Raw genomic sequence first — 19,345 nt, forward strand, 5'->3', positions numbered from 1 at the left:
TCATTTTCATGTTATTTCTAAGAAACCTTGACAACTGTGGAGGCATGTAAGCAAAATTCTTATTCACTATTAAAAAATATGCTGAACGTTGTCTTCTCATATACTGATATCTCACACAATTTACTTAACTAGTAGAATCGCTTCAATTTTTGCAATAGCCTCAGTGATGATCAAGTTTCTCAGGAATGATCGTCCACAATCCATCAGAGCTAGTAAAACTTTTACATTTATCATACAGCAAATAATCTGGTAAGCAGCCAAGCCTTCATTTTCCACTAAATAATACTAAAAGAATCCAATTCCTGGAATCTGATGCAAATGTGTTTTCTGTGAACTGTTCTGTATCCATACACAGTTCAGAAGAAGACATCAGAGGAGTTATTTAATGAGTAAAATATTGTTGTTTCTCCCCCTCTCTTTACTTGAGTTCTACATATCAAGTTTTCCAGGACACATATGTTCTCTTTAATGACTTGAAATACTTTCCTAATGATTAAGTTCTCTTTAGTTGTAATAAGCTCTTCAATACCCTTTATAAGCCAATGTAATATATGCAACTGATGTTAGGCTATAAACATCCATTTTAGGCCACTAAAATCAGTACTTGAAAAGCTGCTTGAGTTGTTCATACCAACTTTGCTTAACATCTTATGTGGACATCCTTAAAAACCACATACCATAACTCAATAAAGCCAGCTGGCATACAGTACTGCTGTCCACGCTGCCCAGCTGCATAGAATTGAAGAGTTCAAGTTATTCAGCTGATTTTCTACAATACTTACACAGAGTATTTTTGCCTTGAAATTTAGAAGGCACTTCTTCAATTTCTAAGAACTGAGGACTAATTACTCTAGGTAACATGAAAATAATTCTTCCTTATTTGTACTGTGTAATGCTGTAACACAACAGAAAGTGCAGCAGCAACAGCAGAGCAGCAAAGCCCTAGGCTACAGCAAGTGAGGACATGCTTGAAATACAACAACCACAGACACAGAAACAATGGAAAGCATCTACTTACCTTTGGAAGGCCTCAGGCACACAGGAATCACCAGCAAGCCACCCTCACCTCCACTGTCAACCCTTAAATGATGTCTGGAAAGGGGTGGATCCTGGCTCTACCCCTTCTGGTCACTCAGGTACATTGCATACACCTGAGTACCCCTGGGTTGGCCCTGCCTTCCCACTTGGTCCTCAATCAGTTTCAAACTGTGTCTTCTGCTACAGTAGTGACTTCAGTTTCTTGTATTCTTCCACAGATCTAAAACTTCCAGGTTCAAAATATGGGGTCATTTCTTAGAGTTCAGCAGAAGGCTACTCTACGATGTTTTACATCTCAAATACTTCAGACAAGTGACAAGTGCTCGGTAAAGGCCAACTTGGCCAAAGAGAAATAATGGCATGATGACGTTCCATCTCCTGTGTGGTTTCTGTGGCAAGACAATCAGACTCACTTCCTAAAGTGCATAATTGTTCCTTAACAAAGTTATCAGTTGTACTGCATATGGAAGTTGGCATGGACTGCTGTCCTCTGTGCTCTTTGATGACTAGGATACAGTAGGTCCTAAGACACTGGGCATCACTGCAAAACTAGGCATCCACAGTGAAGGCACACTACTATCTTTCTCTGTCATCTTCCCACTGCTGCTGACAAGGCACACTAATTTGTATGTTGCAAGAGAGCTTCTTTTTACTCATACACCACTTTATTAAATAAGTTGGAGCATTTACTCTAAAATTATGTTGTAACTTGTATAGTTTTCAGTTTGTTCCAAGTGTTGTGAAGAAGAGATAGTAATGACATGGAGAAGGTGAATGTCTCAACATGAAGACTTTGTTGGGCTGTGCATCACCTTGCATCCTTCCCAAAGCATTTTACCTCTTGTACATATTTGTTTCTGAAGGTAGTGGGAGAACCTATCAGGACTTCGGCAGACAGCTGTGGTACAGGAATTGCAAACTGATCCTGTAGTCCAAGTGACCAAACTTGCCCAGGTTCACTTTTAATCCTCCGTGTTCATGACTCAGTGCTCCTTGAGCACCCTACCAACTCTTTGTTGCAGTAATTCTTTTCATCCTCTAAGTATGCCAAGAAACACACCCAAGTTTCCACCTTTGCCAGGAATAGGGGCAATTTGTCATCTTAAGTATCTTCTCCCTTTTTTTCCTTGGATAGCCATCTTTCTATTTCTTCTTCTATCTTTACTCTGGATCCCTGATTTCAAACTTACTTGTAAAATTCTTCCTATTTCCATTAAGTTTGCCTTCTCTGTATTCTGAGCTTAGGCCTCTGGAAATTTTTTTTTTTTTTTTGTAGCTTCTAAGCCATTATTTACTCACACGTAATTAATCTGATGCCTTTGAAGTATGCAGACAGTAGAAAGAGGCAGCAGTAATATTAAATAGTCTGGAGAACCTAACTATTCTCTAAGCAAGGTTTTTCTTGTGCTTTAAATGGTATGCAAATCAAAGCAGTTGTGCCTGTGGGTTCCTGGAACATCTTGACACTTATCAGCTGAAACTTATCAAGCTGTCATCTTATAAAAGGAGCAACTGGGCCTAGAGTTCAGTTTTGCTTCACCATCAAGAAGCTAATAGTCTGATATAAAAAATAGCATTGATGTGGAAGTTTTATGAAGGTTGATTTTATAATTCTCTTATATGACCCAAACAATTTTTTTCAGACAGTTCAGGTATTTACTTTATCAAACTCCAGAACAGAATGGTTCTTTGTCTCTTATTGGTGCTTCCAAGTTGTTTGGATAAATTGGGTGCTATGTACCTACAAATGAAAGAATGATGCTTGTTACATCAAAAGAAAGTAGAATTCTGGACTTGCTTGGTGTTTTGTTTACTATATCACAACTGGAGGTCTTTGGAGGATCTCTGTATTGTGGTGATTTCGTGAATTTCAGAGGACACTATGATTACAGGACTCTACACAGATTACTTCATCCTCTTCTTTGCTTAATTATGCTAACACAAATCCAATGGACACCTGGAATCTCAAAGAAAGATGGAATAGATATGGCAAATATTCAGAGGAAGGGAACAGACTGAAAGGAAAGGCTGTTAGAAAGAAAAAAAAAAGGGGGAAAGAAACAGAATGGGAGAGACACAACATGAAGGAGACTGTTAAAACTGTAACTAGCATGGAGAAGGTGAAAGGACATAAATTGTTCACTGTTTCTTTGAATATTAGAAATAAGGAACATCAAAGCAGACAGTAGAAGTTATTTGTGCAGTTGGGTACCTTAGCTGTGGAACTCCTTGACAAAGGATGCTAGATATCCTAAAAATTTACATTGTTTAAAGTAAGGTTTGCCATGTTCACATAGGAACAAACTATTCAGTACAGCTGGGTATACATAAATGATTTCTGGACCAGGAAAGCCCTTTGCTTTGAAGTATTGATTGTAGTAAAAATATATCGCATTGCTACTTTGGTTTTTCTTATTCTCTTAGACATACCACTTTTAGACAGCAGGTACTTAACTACAAGTATCACAAGTAATGTATACAGTACTATTTTCATGTGCTTCATCATTTCACAGAATTGTCTAAGAGATGATTTGTGGTCATTCTAACAACTATGTATCTACCCACTGATTTAAAAAGAAATGTATTGCACTGCAGACATTGCAATACGGAGGCTGAAAGCAAGAAAAATTTTGTACAGACAACTGACTGTCCTCTTGTTTGCCACATTTCAAGAGCTTCAGTAAAACTATGTACATTATAAGCTATCTTGAATGGTACTCCTGATTTGAGGACTTTTTGAATTAAGGTAAAAATGTGACCTTGCCCAAGAAAGGCAGAATGTTGACTGCAACTAAAAGATGAATTTGAGGACTATCCAAATACAGCTGCTGGGAGGGTATTGCTATAGCCGAATTTGGCAAGATTTATTATCAGGATTCTGCTAAGGTAAATGGTCTTTTCCATCAGGATTTTAATCTCTGCTCCTGAATATCTTGATCATTGAGTAAAATTTTCCCTAGAATTTAGAGTGTGGTTATTTCTCATTTTTCTGCTCTGTTTAATTTTGTTTTCATGAGCACTGTTAGATAAAGTGAAGCCTGGGAGAAATGGTGGGTTTCATCTACAGTAACTTTAATTTTCATTTTGGTCTTTCACATTTTGATTCCTGTTAGGTTTACAACTAACAGTAAAAAACCTAAAAATTCCTAATTGTAAAAAAACCCTTTTTTCCACATACTCTTTCTTGATAGTTCTGTTTAGGAAGAAATAAAAATCAAAGGAATGCTACCAAAAATGCTACAAAAAAAAACAACACAAAACAACCCACCAAAAAAACCCACCCCAAACCAGAACATAATATACAAAGGAGTGTTGGGATAAAGAGAGTTGTCTTTACTAACAAATTAAATACACACACTGATAACAAATCTGTGCATTTATACTTTTAACTGATTTTCTATTCTTCATTTATGCTTCATTGTCCAGTTCTGGGTTTCTTAGTTCAAAAAAGACAGGAATCTCCTAGAGGGAGTCCAGTGGAGGGACAAAAACATGATAAAGATCCTGGAGCATCTCCCACATGAGAAAGGCTGAGTGACCTGAGTCTGTTCAGCCTGAGGAAAAGACGACTGAGGGGGGATCTGATAAACATTTATAAATGTCTGAAGGCAGGTGGGAGGCAAATGGATGAGGCCAGGCTCTTCTCAGTGGTGCATAGAAATAGGAGTAATGGCCTGAAACTTGTACATAGGAAATTCTGTACTAACACACAAAAGAACTTATTTTCTATAAGAGTGATGGAACAGTGGAAAAAGTTGCCCAGGGAGGTCACAGAGTCTCCTTCTATGGAGATATTCAGGATCCATTGCTTGTAGTACTTTTCCTTATTCCTGAGACAAAAAAGAAACCAAACCAAGCAAAACCAACACACACACACAAAAAAAACCCAGAATATGTTCTTTCCTCATTCGCAACCTATTTTGAATTTGGACCAGAATGGGTGGGAAATTTGTGTGCCAGCTCAATGATTTAGTTAGGCGTAGGCCCTGTTGCTTACTAGTAATCCCTGTGTAATTTGGCACAAGCCTGAGGTAGGTCTGCATGTAGACTGAGAAAGTGAAATTGGCAGAAATACAGGTCAAGAGATGGAAGAAGAATGTGCAATTGTCTCTAGTGATCACAATTAATTTTCAGAATGATGCTGAGGAGAAAGATGCAGTGACAAGGCAAGGCAAGCCCTCACAGGGTGAACAAAGTCTCAAAAAGCCTGTCAGTTTTGGGAGGCTAAAATCGTAGGAGCAGTATCAGGCCATTTCAAGTCTATGTCATAAACTGTCAATAAAGAGCTCTTGTGTGAAGCAGACCTTATGTTTTCTATGCCTATGTTTGTTTTTCACCAGCACCCCATCAATTCACAGTGCTGGGTTAATAAAAATCCACACAAGTCTCAAGGTGTTTCCTTTAAACTTCTTTGGAGGTTATGTAGATGTACAATAATGCGTGGCTGACTGAGCACTTGGACCCCTAGTGGTCTGGATTTTACACTGCGGTGCATTTTAAGCCAAATTGCACGTATCTGGCATGATTATACTGTAAGGCTGTATTTTTAAATTAGTTTGTCTGAACAAAAATGTTGCATATAACATAAATCCAAGGAAACTGTCACAAGGAAAAGACCTGAATCACCTTGGCCACACTGCCAGTGTATCTAATCCGTTTTATCACTGCTTAACAAAGACTAACCCTCAAGTCTGGTTAAAGAGAAGATGAAGCTCTTTTGTCTGATCTTCTTGGCCCTTGGTTCATTTTTATTCAACTTTTTAAAAGGGTATCTATGACCTTTACTCTCATTTTGTCTTCTTGAATATCTTCCGGCTGTCTTCAGATTCCATGATGTTTTACAATGTTGTATTTGGGTTGAAAATTCATATTAATAGCAAGGTTGAAAGAAACAAAGAGTAATATCTTGGAATTGCAGCAGCTATTCATCAAGTTTAATTGCTATCAGGTCTACTTAAAAGATAGCTGATTTACCTACGCTGATTTAGATAGTAAAGGAGTATTTTATGGAAAACACCAGAAGGAGACAATTATTTTAGCAGGTGCACAGATATTTATGGTTGAAATAATTTCTAAGCTAATTAGCTGTGTTCCCATATTTTGTTTTGTTATGTTTTTCAAAACATTCAGTAAAGAAAGGATCAAGGTTTTCCATAGCTTTTGTGATAAGAATGAAAATTCCTAGAAAAAAAAATTTACATCAGTTAATTTTATTCAGGATTTCTATGTCAGTTAGAATATTTTGTACATAAATGGCAGAAAGCCAGATTGATGCTAGTTTTCTTGGTGGTGGTAGTGAGTTGTTTTTTTTTTTTTTTTAAACATCTCATTACGTTAAGATACAGGTAGAAAAACTTAACAATATTTGATCAGCTGTCTGTCAGCTCCACAGAGCTTTTTCATGTTTTATCTCCAATACTAGTCAAATAAGGTCAAATTTATATATATATGTAAAAGAAAGCTCAAGAAGAGTGTCAGGAAGTGAGATAAGGAAAGACTTTTTTATATTTGAAAATATAGTGTTATCTTAAAGTTCATTGATCATTTAAGAATAAAGGCCAGCTCTGAAAAGAACAACAAATATTTTATTTTGTAAAGGAAGAAAATATGAATGTTACATTTTTTTCAGTATAGGAGCTGTTTTCTATGGCTGTCATTCCATCACCTTTGAGAAATGCTGTGTTTATGTATATATATGTGTGTGTGTGTATATATATATGTATGTATGTATATACTGAATTGTCTTACCTTTGTGACAAAGTGTAGTTAATGAAAAAGAATTGGACATGAAGTTCTTGAAGAGACTTTTTGCAGTGGACAATCGATCTCAGTATTGTATTCACAACATATTTTGTAGGAGAAGCCTTAATAAATCAGGAAAAGATAATGATTGAGAAAATACTCTAGACCTCTTTAACCATTTCCCACATACTGTCATAATACATAGGTTGCTCTGAAAGTAATTCTTCCTATTTTTTTTCATAGAAATTACAACAGAAACAAAGAGAACAACAGCATTATTTGACAGAGTGAATTCTTAGCTACAAAACACTGTTTTTCAACATAGTCACCACCATTAGCTGTGCATTTTTGCCAGTGATGATCAAGAGCCTGCATGCCATGCTCATACAAATCTGCATGACCACCCAAAAGGTGGCTTGTCTTTCACCTTGCTTTCACCACTACTGAACTACACCACCCACCACCTCACTTGTGCTCACATCCACTGTTTGGTCTCCATGACCATTCAGAAAGCATCGGTGAATATCACTGAGTGCAACTTTCTCTGCGTGGAAGAATTCAGTGTCACACCTTTGCTTCATGTACACTTCCATGACAGGTGCCTTTTGTCAGACTGCTCCTCTGCTGCCATCTGTCACAGAGAAACAACATGTAATGGGATACTGGAAGGAAGATTCAACCTCTACTGCCATACCACCAACATCCACCTCCAACATCATTGTCCAATATAATAAAATAGGAGGCACTTCTTTCAGAGCAGCCCTGATACATTTATTCTAGAGACAAATATAACACTTTTTGAACCTCCTAAGCAACAATGTTAGACCCTGATCTTAAAAAATTAACTCAATGTCACCAATCCAAGCGTTACAGTTCGGTACTCATGTTACTGGGAATAATACATATAAAAACATAAAAGTGAGATAACAGAAGTATGGTTAGTGAAATATCTGAATCATATGTGAACCATTGAATGCACTCCCAAGCCTCTCATCCTGATTAATAAAGAATTTCCACAGCTGCACACAGAGCTGACAACAAAACCTTAAACCACTCGTAGCTCACCTGTTGTTTTTATTATAAGTTCAAGTGCATGCCTAACCAACTGAAATGTTCTACATTTTTTACACTGTTGTATGTACTCTTACTTCAGCTGAACTTTGGCAAATTTAATTCAGTGAAATAAAATCAGCAAAACTAAACTCAGAATGGTAAAATAGAACTCAGCAGTTGTAAGTTTCCTTTAAAATCTACTGTTCAACTTGGACGTCAAATTTAGCATACAGTTTAATTATGAAGTTTTGCATGAATCCATGCTAAAGTGCACAAGTACAATTCAGTTCTAAAAAACTCTCTATATAATCATTCTTTCAACTTTAATTTAGTCTGGACACCAGTTGGAGACACCAAGGTTCTGCAGATAGTGTAGGCTCAGTAAGTTGGGAGAGAAAATCATTAACTCATAACCATGAAAGATTTTTTAAATTAAAAACTTATATATATATATATTCCCATTCCTTTATATACTAAGATTCTCACAGAGGTGTGGTCATTTTGGAAGATATCTTAAAACAATTTAGTTAATTTGATAGGGAAATTTTATGAATCACTGAACAGCAGTGATTTCTTCAGAATATTACTTGGCTGCAGAGTTGTTCTGAGATATTTCTGTGTGTTAGTTGCTGAAACATCCTTTTAATCTCCTTAAGCTTTTCCTTGCACGCAGTCTAGTGTTAGGATAAGCAAAACATGCATTAATGTAAGCCAGTGGATACAGAAACAGAACCTACAAAATGTTTTCTAGATGAATACTGACCAGTGAGGTTGATTCTCTTTGAGGTCTTAGTATCAGTGATGAGCTCCTCATGACCTCAGGTGCATAGTGTACACTAGCTACTTATAAATGTATATTCTCATCTGAATAGCAAGGCAGTTCTTGGGATTTAACTGTTTTTGTTTTTGGTTTTTTTTTTTCACAGCTCTTCAGTCTTTTCTGATCGATCTTTATTCAGATTTTGTATTTCTTTCAGTGTTAATGAACTCAGTGCTAAAATACACAATGCAGTATATCAGTCAGATGAGTCTACAGAATTCTTGGTCATCAATAAACAGTCCTTGAGAAATAGTGTCTCAAAATAGAAGACATCCTATAATGTCTGCTTAGGACCTAATTAAGAGGTATACATAGCTAAAAGTACATAGCATTTTGTAATTCCTTTTTGCACATTTATATTGCTTCCAGATTGTCTTCTTCTGTAGGCTTTTATTGTCCTGTAGAAATTGTTGCATTTTTACTTGTCCTGATTAAGTTAATGCACTCTCTTGTGGTTCTAGTTGAATTGCTTCCATTCCAGAAAAATATTCTGGAAACGTTTGCTACCACCTCACAGTAAATAATTCTTGCAGTTTGAGCCTTTTTCTGTGAATTTTTCATATGCTTTCAGGAAATATCTTTTCTTTTAAACGAAAGATTATGGAAATGGATTGACAAAAATAAAACTGACCTAGAGCTTTATGCAAAATTAAATCAAATGTTGTAGCTTGCTAAAATTTGATTTTAAATAATCTGCAAATTGAATATGTTAATCTTGGTAGAAAAAAAATACCATCTTTGAGATTCTTACACAGAAAGTTGCAAGGGTGCTCTACATGGTCTACAACAGCCTGAACTATTCTGCAGTTGGACTCAATGATCGTTGTAGATCCCTTGCAACTGAACTACTCTATTCTGCCCTACAGCCTTATTCTGGGGATGCTGGATTTGGTTCAGACAAGTATCCAGACTTTTAGATGCTTATTTAATTGAACCTCTAAACCCTTTGAGGCTTGCCCATCTCCAATTTAAATATCCCCTCTGGTATCCCCTCTGGAGGAAAGTTATCCAGCTGTAAGCTTTACAAAAGCACACCTGGCAAAACAACATCTGCCTGACAATGACTTAGTGAGCCTCAGTAAAGGCTGACATATGTGCACATACAATTGGACCTCATAGCAACAAAGCATTTTACATATTAGTGTACACTGGGGAGTCCTGACTCCTGACAGAAAAGTATGATGGCTTTTACACTTTAAATTACAATGAAGCTTTATCTACAGATGGTGCAAGGTACAACATGTGCTGCCATACAGCTGGCAGGTAATGGAGGTCATTTTCATAACTGCCTCTCTCTGATTTCCAGCATTTATTTTGATGCAGTTGTTGCAATCTGAGGTTAGCATTTTTGGTGGGAGTCAGTTCCAGCTGTTGATACTGTGCTGGCTCAAAGCCTGCAAGCTCCAGTTCCGATGCAGATGCTTCTACTGACGCATCAAGATTATGAAATATAATTCCCTCTCCTCTATTACAGTATCTCTTTCCAAAGGTGTGGAGCACAGTTTATTGTGGTTCAGGCAGCTAGAGGAGACAGACAGTGAGTAAGTTACCAAAGTTGCTCTGAGATTAGTCAGCTGGAGAGCTTGCCAAGCCATGGGGGTGTGCCAAATGGACAGGCTTTGAAGATAGGGAAAGTAAATCTTACATGCTCAGGTTCTTGAACACTAACAAAGAGGCTTTAATTCTGAAGGGAAAAGGACTGATACATTGCCTGCTTTCTTACACTGACCTTTTTTTTTTAAGATTATAACAAATATTCCAGGAAATATTCATAGTTGGCCAAACTCTGGAAGCAGGATATGGGCCAAGAGACCAGCATCAAAGTGAGGGTGGGATAGAAGTAAACTTACCTCCATCAGGCCAAGCATCAGCACTACACTGTCTGCTTCAGAGCTGCGGAAACCCCCTAAGGCAAGTTTGCTTTTTTTCCTACCCCAAGGTAGGAAGCAGTATATTCATCTGCATATTCAGCCACAATCTCAACCTGCCCAAAAGCTTTATGCTTGTGGAATTAAGGAGAGAGATGTGCATCACAGAGCTCTGCTGAGTTGTATAGGACCAGCACTACTTTTGGGCAAGCAGGCAGCACTTAAAATCTGAGCCATCTCCTCCAAAGCGTCTCTTGTAACATTTGGTGGTGTGGCAACATGCTGCCTCTCAGCCCACTGCCATACTCCAGATTTTTCCAAAAGCATAGGAAGGTTGTGGGATGAGGTGTAACCAGTTGTGACCCAAGCTAGACTGTTAGCAGCACTGCAGCAATGAGGCTCATCAAGAGGTAAAACTACAGTGAACAGCAAAGGTATTACTTTTAATGCTGTGCACTACTTGCTCTCCCCTCTTTTCTATGTTCACAGTAAAACATAGTTATAGACACTTCATATTTTGAAATCATGTATTTTCCTGGAAATTGATATAAGTATTGATTAGATGAAGGCTAACATCTGCATCTAGATCTGGAATCAAATAGCCTCCTGGGATCTGACCTCAAGGACCAAATCTTTAAATGAGAATTTAGGCAGTGTATTATAGCAACACAACTGGCTTATTGGAAGGTTTGTATAACACCTACCAAACTGAATTTCCATCAGGTTACAGTATTTACATACTTCAATGGCTTACCTTTTATTCCATTTAACTATATTTTGTTTAACTCTCCCTCTGCTGACAAATATTCAGTTTCCAATCTTTTCTTTTTTTTTTTTTACATTTTTTAAACTTCAATAGAAATTGAAGTAAAACATGTTCTCTAAATTATTAGACTTCTAGAAATATTAGAAATAAATGAATTGCTTCAGATTCATATCCCAGTATTAAAGAGAGTAAATTTGATGCAAGCATAGAGGAAGGGCTTAGGCAAAAGTAGAGCTAATCTGCTTCAGTGGGAAGGTCCAAAGCTGACTGAATAGCTAGCTGAAATAATTCAGAAATTAAAAAAAGTTTGAAATATTGGCCTCTTCATTCATTCATAGGTGAAGTTTTAAATGACTGTCTGCTCAACCTTTTGAAGGCCAATAACTGTTAAATAATTGTATTAAAACAGTTAACAGAAAGGATGCTGGAAAAAGTCAGAGGAAAAGTGAGGCTAATGGACTGAGATTGATCATTTAATTCACAGGGTTTATCCTGTTTTTGTTCAGCTCATAGGGAGGGAAACAAGAGGATATTTGCTTCAGACTTGGACTATAAACTGAATTGGTTATACAGGACTATGCCAGTTAAGCATATGTATTTGTTACGCTCAACTGTGCATTTAAATTTAAATATCAAACACCAGTATAACATTTTAAAGGAGGAATACTGGTAAATCTAGCCCCCAGAATGTTTTAATTAAGGTTATTTTAAATAGCATTTACAAAGTTTATATTTTTAAAATGTTTCCTGCATGTTGACTGCTAGATGTTTTTCAGATATTTCCTTTAATGTTGAGGTCTAATCCTGTGTTTTACTCTGTGAAATACTATGAAACAGCAGAACCCCAGGCTCTGTTTCAGCAAGGAGTTAAGGTGAGGTGCAGGAAAAAAAAAAGACTGTAATAGCTGTGCAGTTTTGTGTGCATTCTCATCACCTCTCTACCATTTCAGCCATACCATAGATATTTTTGGATGCTATCACAGCATCTGTGGAACAGTATTCCAGCTTTTCTCAGACTTCCCCATTTCTGGAAGCCTGCCTCTGCCTTAGCTCCAACCACAAACATCCACAAAATAGGAATCCATTCTCCCTCTAGGAGATCAGTACAAGATTATCCAGAGATGAGACCAGAATACCTCTTATTTTCTTATCTCCATCTTTGAACCTCTGGAATTACGAAGTAAGGCATTCATTAGTTCAAAGTAACACATTGATGCTACTGTGAAATAACCTTTTCTGAGGTCACACAGAATTGTGTGCTAATGCCTTTTCCAAATTTACTAAGGTCTTCTGTAAAGGTATGCCTGAGCTGCAAATCTAGAAAAATAAAACATACTTTGTTTAATCACAAAAAAGTCCACAAGAATGGAATGAATATGTTTCCTGGTCTGTCTGAAATGTATCAAGTTGCTTGATGACAATTGACATTCTTGTCACTTTCAGATGTCACTAGCCATTACTTGCTGCTGTGCTACTTTAAATTTGAAGTTCCAAAGGAGCCCTTGCTTTGCTCTTTCTTTCTTGGTTACAAAAGTCTTCCTAATGTGCTGTCTAAGGACTTGGAAAAGCATTCTCAATACGCAAAATTCAGTACTTCACATTTGGAAGGAGGGAAGGAGATCTTCAAGATCCTGTCAGAATGTTGTATGTCTGCATATATCTGATTACTGCTGTGTATAAACTCAAATCTACTATTCAGAACATCACTAGATGCTTGTCTTTAAGTGTTGGGATTCTTATATCTCACATTGGTTTTGCAGAATTCCCCACTAAGTTGTCTTATGCAGCTCATTAGAATACATACTTCATTAAGTATACATGTATGTACATGTAACATGCTTGTGTGCACCCATATAAAATGTTTTTAAAAAAATTGTATCATTACCACCAAACTGTATTCCATGACTCAATTACTCTAATTACAGGATTTGCTGCAGCGTATATTACAGGCTTACTACAAGAATACAGAGTGTAACAAATGAGTGCAAATTAACAAAATAGAAATATGGGGACACTGAAAACACTAATTGTAGGCTTGTAGACCTAAGAAACAGGAAGCAGTTAAGCCTGCACATCCATCTAATTACTGGACCATATTTTTCAAGAGACATGTTTCTTGTGTTCTAATCTTTTCTTATGTTGCAAGTTGTTTTTATTCTTGTTTGTATAATTTGTATAATTTGCTTGTTCTGATTCTGTTAAAAAAGACAATTTTTCTGAATTTAAAGAAAAAAACCAAACTAGTTAAGCTGATCATTCCATGTTATTCAAATGAAATATGAAAGTCACAAAAGTAAGACACATTATTATAACTGTTTTTATCATTACACAAGGACAAAATTTACATGGCTCTTCTTGTACAAGGCACAAGAAATCAATCAGTGTATCCATTATCATGATACTGAGAAGTATATTAGCATACACATATTAGGATACATCATTTTCATTCCTTGAGATGAGAGTCCAAAAGGGGACACTAAAAAGGGGGATTATTTTCCATTATTTTCCTATGCAATTAACTGTGATTTTCCTTTCTGCAGGATGACATTACATAGCCAAGAGTTGATACAGTCTATTTTTTCCTTTAAAGAACTTTCTCTATGTAGGATATTTTGAGTAGTCAAGGATAAGATAACAAGAATAAAGGCAAGTTGCACCTATGCAACTGCTAACTTCTAAATAATAATGTAAACACAATTTTTCTCATAGATATGTTATTCTGTAACAGTCTGACAGATTTATTTCCTTCTTCTCCAGTATACCAGTGCTGAATTTATTAAAGGAATAATTACTATTAAAACTAGTTGGTGTAGGGAGGAAATACCCAAGATGGAAAATTATTCACAATATAATCAATAACTTCATGTAGAAGCAAATTTTAAGATAAGAAAGGTTACTATAAAGACTACTAAAATTATCATATTATTCAGATATTTTTTTTTCTTTTTCGGCAATTAACAATTTTTCCAAGGAATTCAGTAAATTAGTGTAGATGCAACAGACCAGCAGAGTGAGATTACAGATGGATATGTATGGATGCTTGTGGGAAAAAAAAAAAAAAAGTCGTCTCCTCTTTGTTTTAAACTTCTTTTTCTATGGAAGTTTTTCTTCATTTCTATGACAATAGAAAAGAAAATAGTATTTAATTACTTTATTTAAAACCTTTACATGATTTTTTTTGGCTTTAACTTGGGCAATGTCAGAGGGGTGGCTAATCTAGGATTAGGAAGATTATGACACTTGGTAGCATGGCAAACACAGATTTATTGTTTGTTCACTGAAAAACAAACAAATGACCTATAGATTTTCAAATTTCTTTTCCCTACTGAACATTTTACATGCAGTTGCTAAAACTAACCAAGTACATAAGTGAGAGAAAATGCACTTTATATCGTATCATCTCAGTAATACATGCTTAGACAAGGATGAATGTAAGTTCCATCTTAAGTGGGTGGGGAGCTGTAGGTTCATGAATTAATTACGCAGCAGGATGAGAGGAAATAAAATACCATGATAGCAGGGAAACAATTCTCTTCATAGGTCTAGGAAATCAGTGCTTAATTTATATTATCAGCAAGGCATTTGATACTGTCTCCCATGACATCCTTATAACAAAGCTGAGGAAGTGCAGGATAGATGAGTGGACAGTGAGGTGAGTTGAGAACTGGCTGACTGGCAGAGCACAGAGGGTCATCATTGGTAGTGCAGAGTCCAGTTGGAGACCTGTAACTAGCAGGGTCCCTCAGGGGTTGGTGCTGGATCTGGTCTTGTTCAGCATCTTCATCAATGACCTTGATGAGGGGATAGTGTCCACCTTCAGCAAGTTCGCTGATGATACAAAGTTGGAAGGATTGGCTGACACGCTGAAGGCTGTGCTGCCATTCAGCGAGACCTGGACAGGCTGGAGAGCTGGGCAGTAAGAAACCAGATGAGGTTTAACAAAAGCAAGTGTAGAGTATTGCACCTAGGGAGGAATAATTGCATGCAGTGGTACAGGTTGGGGGATGACCTGCTGGAGAGGAGCTCTGCAGAGAGGGACCTGGGTGTCCTGGTGGACGACAGGTTGGCCATGAGCCAGCAGTGTGCCCTTGTGGCCAAAAAGGCCAATGGCATTCTGGGGTGCATTAAAAAGAGTGTGGCCAGCAGGTTGAGGGAGGAGATCCTCCCCCTCTACTCTGCCCTGGTAAGGCCTCATCTAGAGTACTGTGTCCAGTTCTGGGCTCCTCAGTACAAAAAAGACAGGGATCTCTTGGAAAGAGTCCAGCGGAGGGCCACAAAGATGGTGAAGGGCCTGGAGCATCTCCCCTATGAAGGAAGGCTGAATGAACTGGGTCTGTTTAGCCTTGAGAAGAAGAGAAGACTGAGAGGGGACCTAAGATGCGGGGGGCAGAGTGGCAAGGCCAGACTCTTTTCAGCAGTGTGTGGAGACAGGACAAGGGGAAATGGCCAGAAACTGGAGCATAGGAAGTTCCGCACAAATGTGCACAAGAACTTCTTTACGGTGAGGGTGATGGGGCACTGGAACAGGCTGCCCAGGGAGGTTGTGGAGTCTTCTTCTCTAGAGATACTCAAGACCCACCTGGACAACTACTTGTGTGACCTGGTGTAGGGAGGGGGGTTGGACTCAATGATCTCTGGAGATCCCTTCCAACCCCTACGATACTGTGACATCAAAATAAATACAGTTTCTAAAAAGTGGAGATTCATAGAACTGACATGCAGTTCTATAAATCTGTAACTGATAGCAAGATGTGTTAAGAGGAGATCTTCCCAGTGTATCCTTCTCATCTTTTTCCTCATCTTTATCCCAGAAATTCAGTAGCATATTGCCCAGATAAAAGTAAAGACTACTGGCTTCAGAATAATACAGCTTCTTGATTTGTCTTCCAGGTTGACCATTATGAAACGCTGCTCCTGGGAGGTCATAAAAATCCTGTTTCCGTGGGACTTCAAAATAATTGCCCGAAGTACATTTCAGTCAGCCAAAATATGAAATTTACCCTAAGCCCCCTGGGAAATGGGAAAAACTGCTACCCTATCCTACTTGTTAATGGTATTAGGTGAACACTATTGAAAGAAGATGGCACAGGATACAGAATCATGTGTTTCTTCCATGAACAAGCATCTTTTGATGCTTATTTTTCTTAATTCCAGCCCCTGGGTAACAGAATATGGTAGAACATATTTAATGTTGGAAGCTTTCCATATTTACTTGCCATAACTGCCCGGAGAGACTCATTAATGCTTTAAAGCTTCCTATTAAGTGGAAACCTCAGTATTTTCTTTTTAATAAAATAAACTGAAAGGTGAAAATATTTTGTGTTTGTTTTTTAATTATGAATGACTGTCTCAAAAAATTGCTCCTAATTTGTTGGATTACTTTAGTTTTATGTCCTTTCATAGGCATGTAAATGAATAATGGAAAAGGTGCAATAAAAGCAAACAATAATTATTCATATTGACCTGAGGCATTTAATGAAACAGAAGAGAGTCTAAAGAAACAGATTTCCTATAGCACTACTTTTCTAAGTATACTAAGGTAATTAGCTTTAAGAGGAGATAATTTCAGTTCACTGAGGTTGCTCTTTTAAGTCTTTCTGGGAAATTTGGATTTTCCATTGATAGTAGTTTTAACATGTCACACTGGAGCCAGAGCAAATTAAAGTGAAGAGCTGCACAGTCTAAACAAACAGTCCTTCCCATTATCAGAAGCCTGACAACATAACAGCATAAACTATAGCCACATACCCACAAGTAATGCAGGAACAATTAACAAAATAATAACACTGCAATCCATAAACAGTATCTGATAGCTTTGACTGACTAACATTTTAAGCTGTCTTATTTTCTAATATAACATGCTACTTTCTTACTGATCTTAAGGAAATAAGAAATATTCCCTCTGTTCTACAATCTTCTTTCTTGATTAAATGGTGACATAGCAGCCCAGAGCAATTCCTCATGAAAATAGCTTACCAAGTCCTCAAAATGTCACTAAACTAAACTACAGAAAACCTTCACTTGTCTTTCCATCTTGAAAGATAGTTAGGATTTTTGTGGCCAGGGGTCTTTTAGCAATTTGTTTCACATACTGAGAATTCCTATTTTAAACAATAATTTATACATCCATATTTTTTTTCATACTGACATGTTCTCTTGTCACCTATTATTTTTTCTCTGGAACCTCAACATCCATTCTTTATCTTTTTCTGTACTATTCTGGATGCACCCCATATTCACTGCTACGCTCCTTCTCTTCCTCACTCAGTCAGGGCTGGGGATACACCTGGGTCTTTACCCAGCTCCAGCTGAGACTTAGTCACAGGTGGCCATGTGCCCATCACCCCACAGTGAGTGAGGGGATGAGGCCATCTCAGCAAAAGGTGATGAAGAGCCAGAGGGTGATACATACTTCAGAGTGTCCAAATGAATTCTTTAGCTGCTGGAGGTAGTCTCTGCCGCTGACACCCTGAGTGACAATATCATGCTTTATGCCTCCCTACTCTGCTTTGGTTACCCCTCCAACAGCGCCTTCACCTCAACATCAGCTACAGCCAGGATGGGAAAAAGCCATTCCGTTATCTTTTTTTCAAGTGTGTGTTATTGCAGACCTTTTGAAGTTTAAAGATATGCTTTTTTCCCTTACATCTCTGACTAAGTTGAAAATAAATGGTAAAATTGATGGCAATGCCTCTCACACATCTCATGTACCTATAGAAAAGAAGTGCTTGAAAAAGACAGTGCCTCAGTGAGTTCCCTTGCAGGATGGCAAGCAGAGAAGTATATGAAGATGACTTTAGCACACAGAGTGAGCACATGCATCTCAACTCAGTCATTTACCCAGCTACCCTAACACTGCAGACAGAAAAGAATATTAGATCTCTTTAAGTAACACCTTGTCCTCTCCCAGCCTCAGTGTTAAAAATTTAGACCAAAGACTGAGAACTATGCAGACAAAGTACAGTAAATGAATTTTGAGTGCAGGACGTCAATACTGTTCTTAAAACTGTCTGGCACAGCATGGAGGAGCCTAATAATATTGGTTCATGTTTTTTTTATTTTTTTTGCTGTTATTGGTTGCGATTTTTTTCCTTCCCTCTAAGGTACCATCACTATGGAGGCAGAATTTAGAATTTTTCATTAATGTGTTTTTAATCATTAATTCTTACTTACAGATGTTAAGGATATATTTTCTTGTGTTTTCAATTTGAATTATTTTTCCTCCTTTCTGCATCACATCAGTAAGAAACCTGAACCCACAAGCTGTTATTTGTGTTTTCTAAGGAAAACAGCATTTCAAAAAGATAAGAGATGGTGGTTCTCTTACAATCCCTAAAATGAAGAAAGCTCATCAGTAGTTTTCCCTCTATAAAAAAAAAAAAAAGTAAGTAAAATTAAGCTAAAAGTTAGTTGTGTATTGTTAATGTTCCATTCTAATTATGGCAGTAATTGTAAGAAGATGCAATTAAAATATTAAAAGCCTAAGTGAATTAGGAGCCCACATGGCATTTTAGAATGACCTGAGTATTAGGAACAAACATTTTACCCAGACTCCTACAATCAAGACCAGATGCTGTTCTAAATACTACACTGTAATCCAACCATATTTTTATTGGATACAGTACAGGAATTACAGGGTGAAATTCCATGGTTTCTGTTATGTAAGAAGTCAGACTACATGATGGTACAATCCCTTATGTCACTAAAATGCCTGAATAACTGAAGATGTCTTCCCATCTTATTTGCTCAAATTTCATTTTCCTGGTTATTGCGGCATCATAATCCCACTCAATCTCCAGCCACTGGAAGAATTTTCTAGGGAAAACTTTGCAGAGAAAACCTGAATTTTTTTTAATGTAATAATTGGAAAAACATAATAATAATAAAAAATCCCCAAGCCCTCAAAACCTTGTGTGGCATTTTCAGCTTGCTTTATATGTTTATTTAACTACAGAACAAACTGAAGGGAAAAAAAAGTGTATCTCCATTTTGCATTCAAGGAAAAGAAAGCATATCTCCATTTTGCATTCACTTTAAAGCTATTATGATAAGGGAATA

The 19,345-nt window shown here is 37.2% G+C and overlaps 1 long non-coding RNA gene across 1 annotated transcript in view; it reads right to left on the minus strand.

The window, feature by feature from the left end:
- Positions 1–7,112: 7,112 nt before the first annotated feature.
- The window catches only part of LOC149918126 (uncharacterized), a 32,047-nt gene continuing 19,814 nt past the window's right edge, over positions 7,113–19,345 (minus strand). Inside the window, exon 4 of the long non-coding RNA XR_016466400.1 lies at positions 7,113–7,411. This is a non-coding gene — a long non-coding RNA (uncharacterized LOC149918126). The remainder of the gene's footprint in view (positions 7,412–19,345) is intronic.

This window comes from Phasianus colchicus, chromosome 4 (genome assembly GCF_987193195.1).
Source record: "Phasianus colchicus chromosome 4, bPhaCol1.hap1.1, whole genome shotgun sequence".
Taxonomy (NCBI): Eukaryota; Metazoa; Chordata; class Aves; order Galliformes; family Phasianidae; genus Phasianus; species Phasianus colchicus.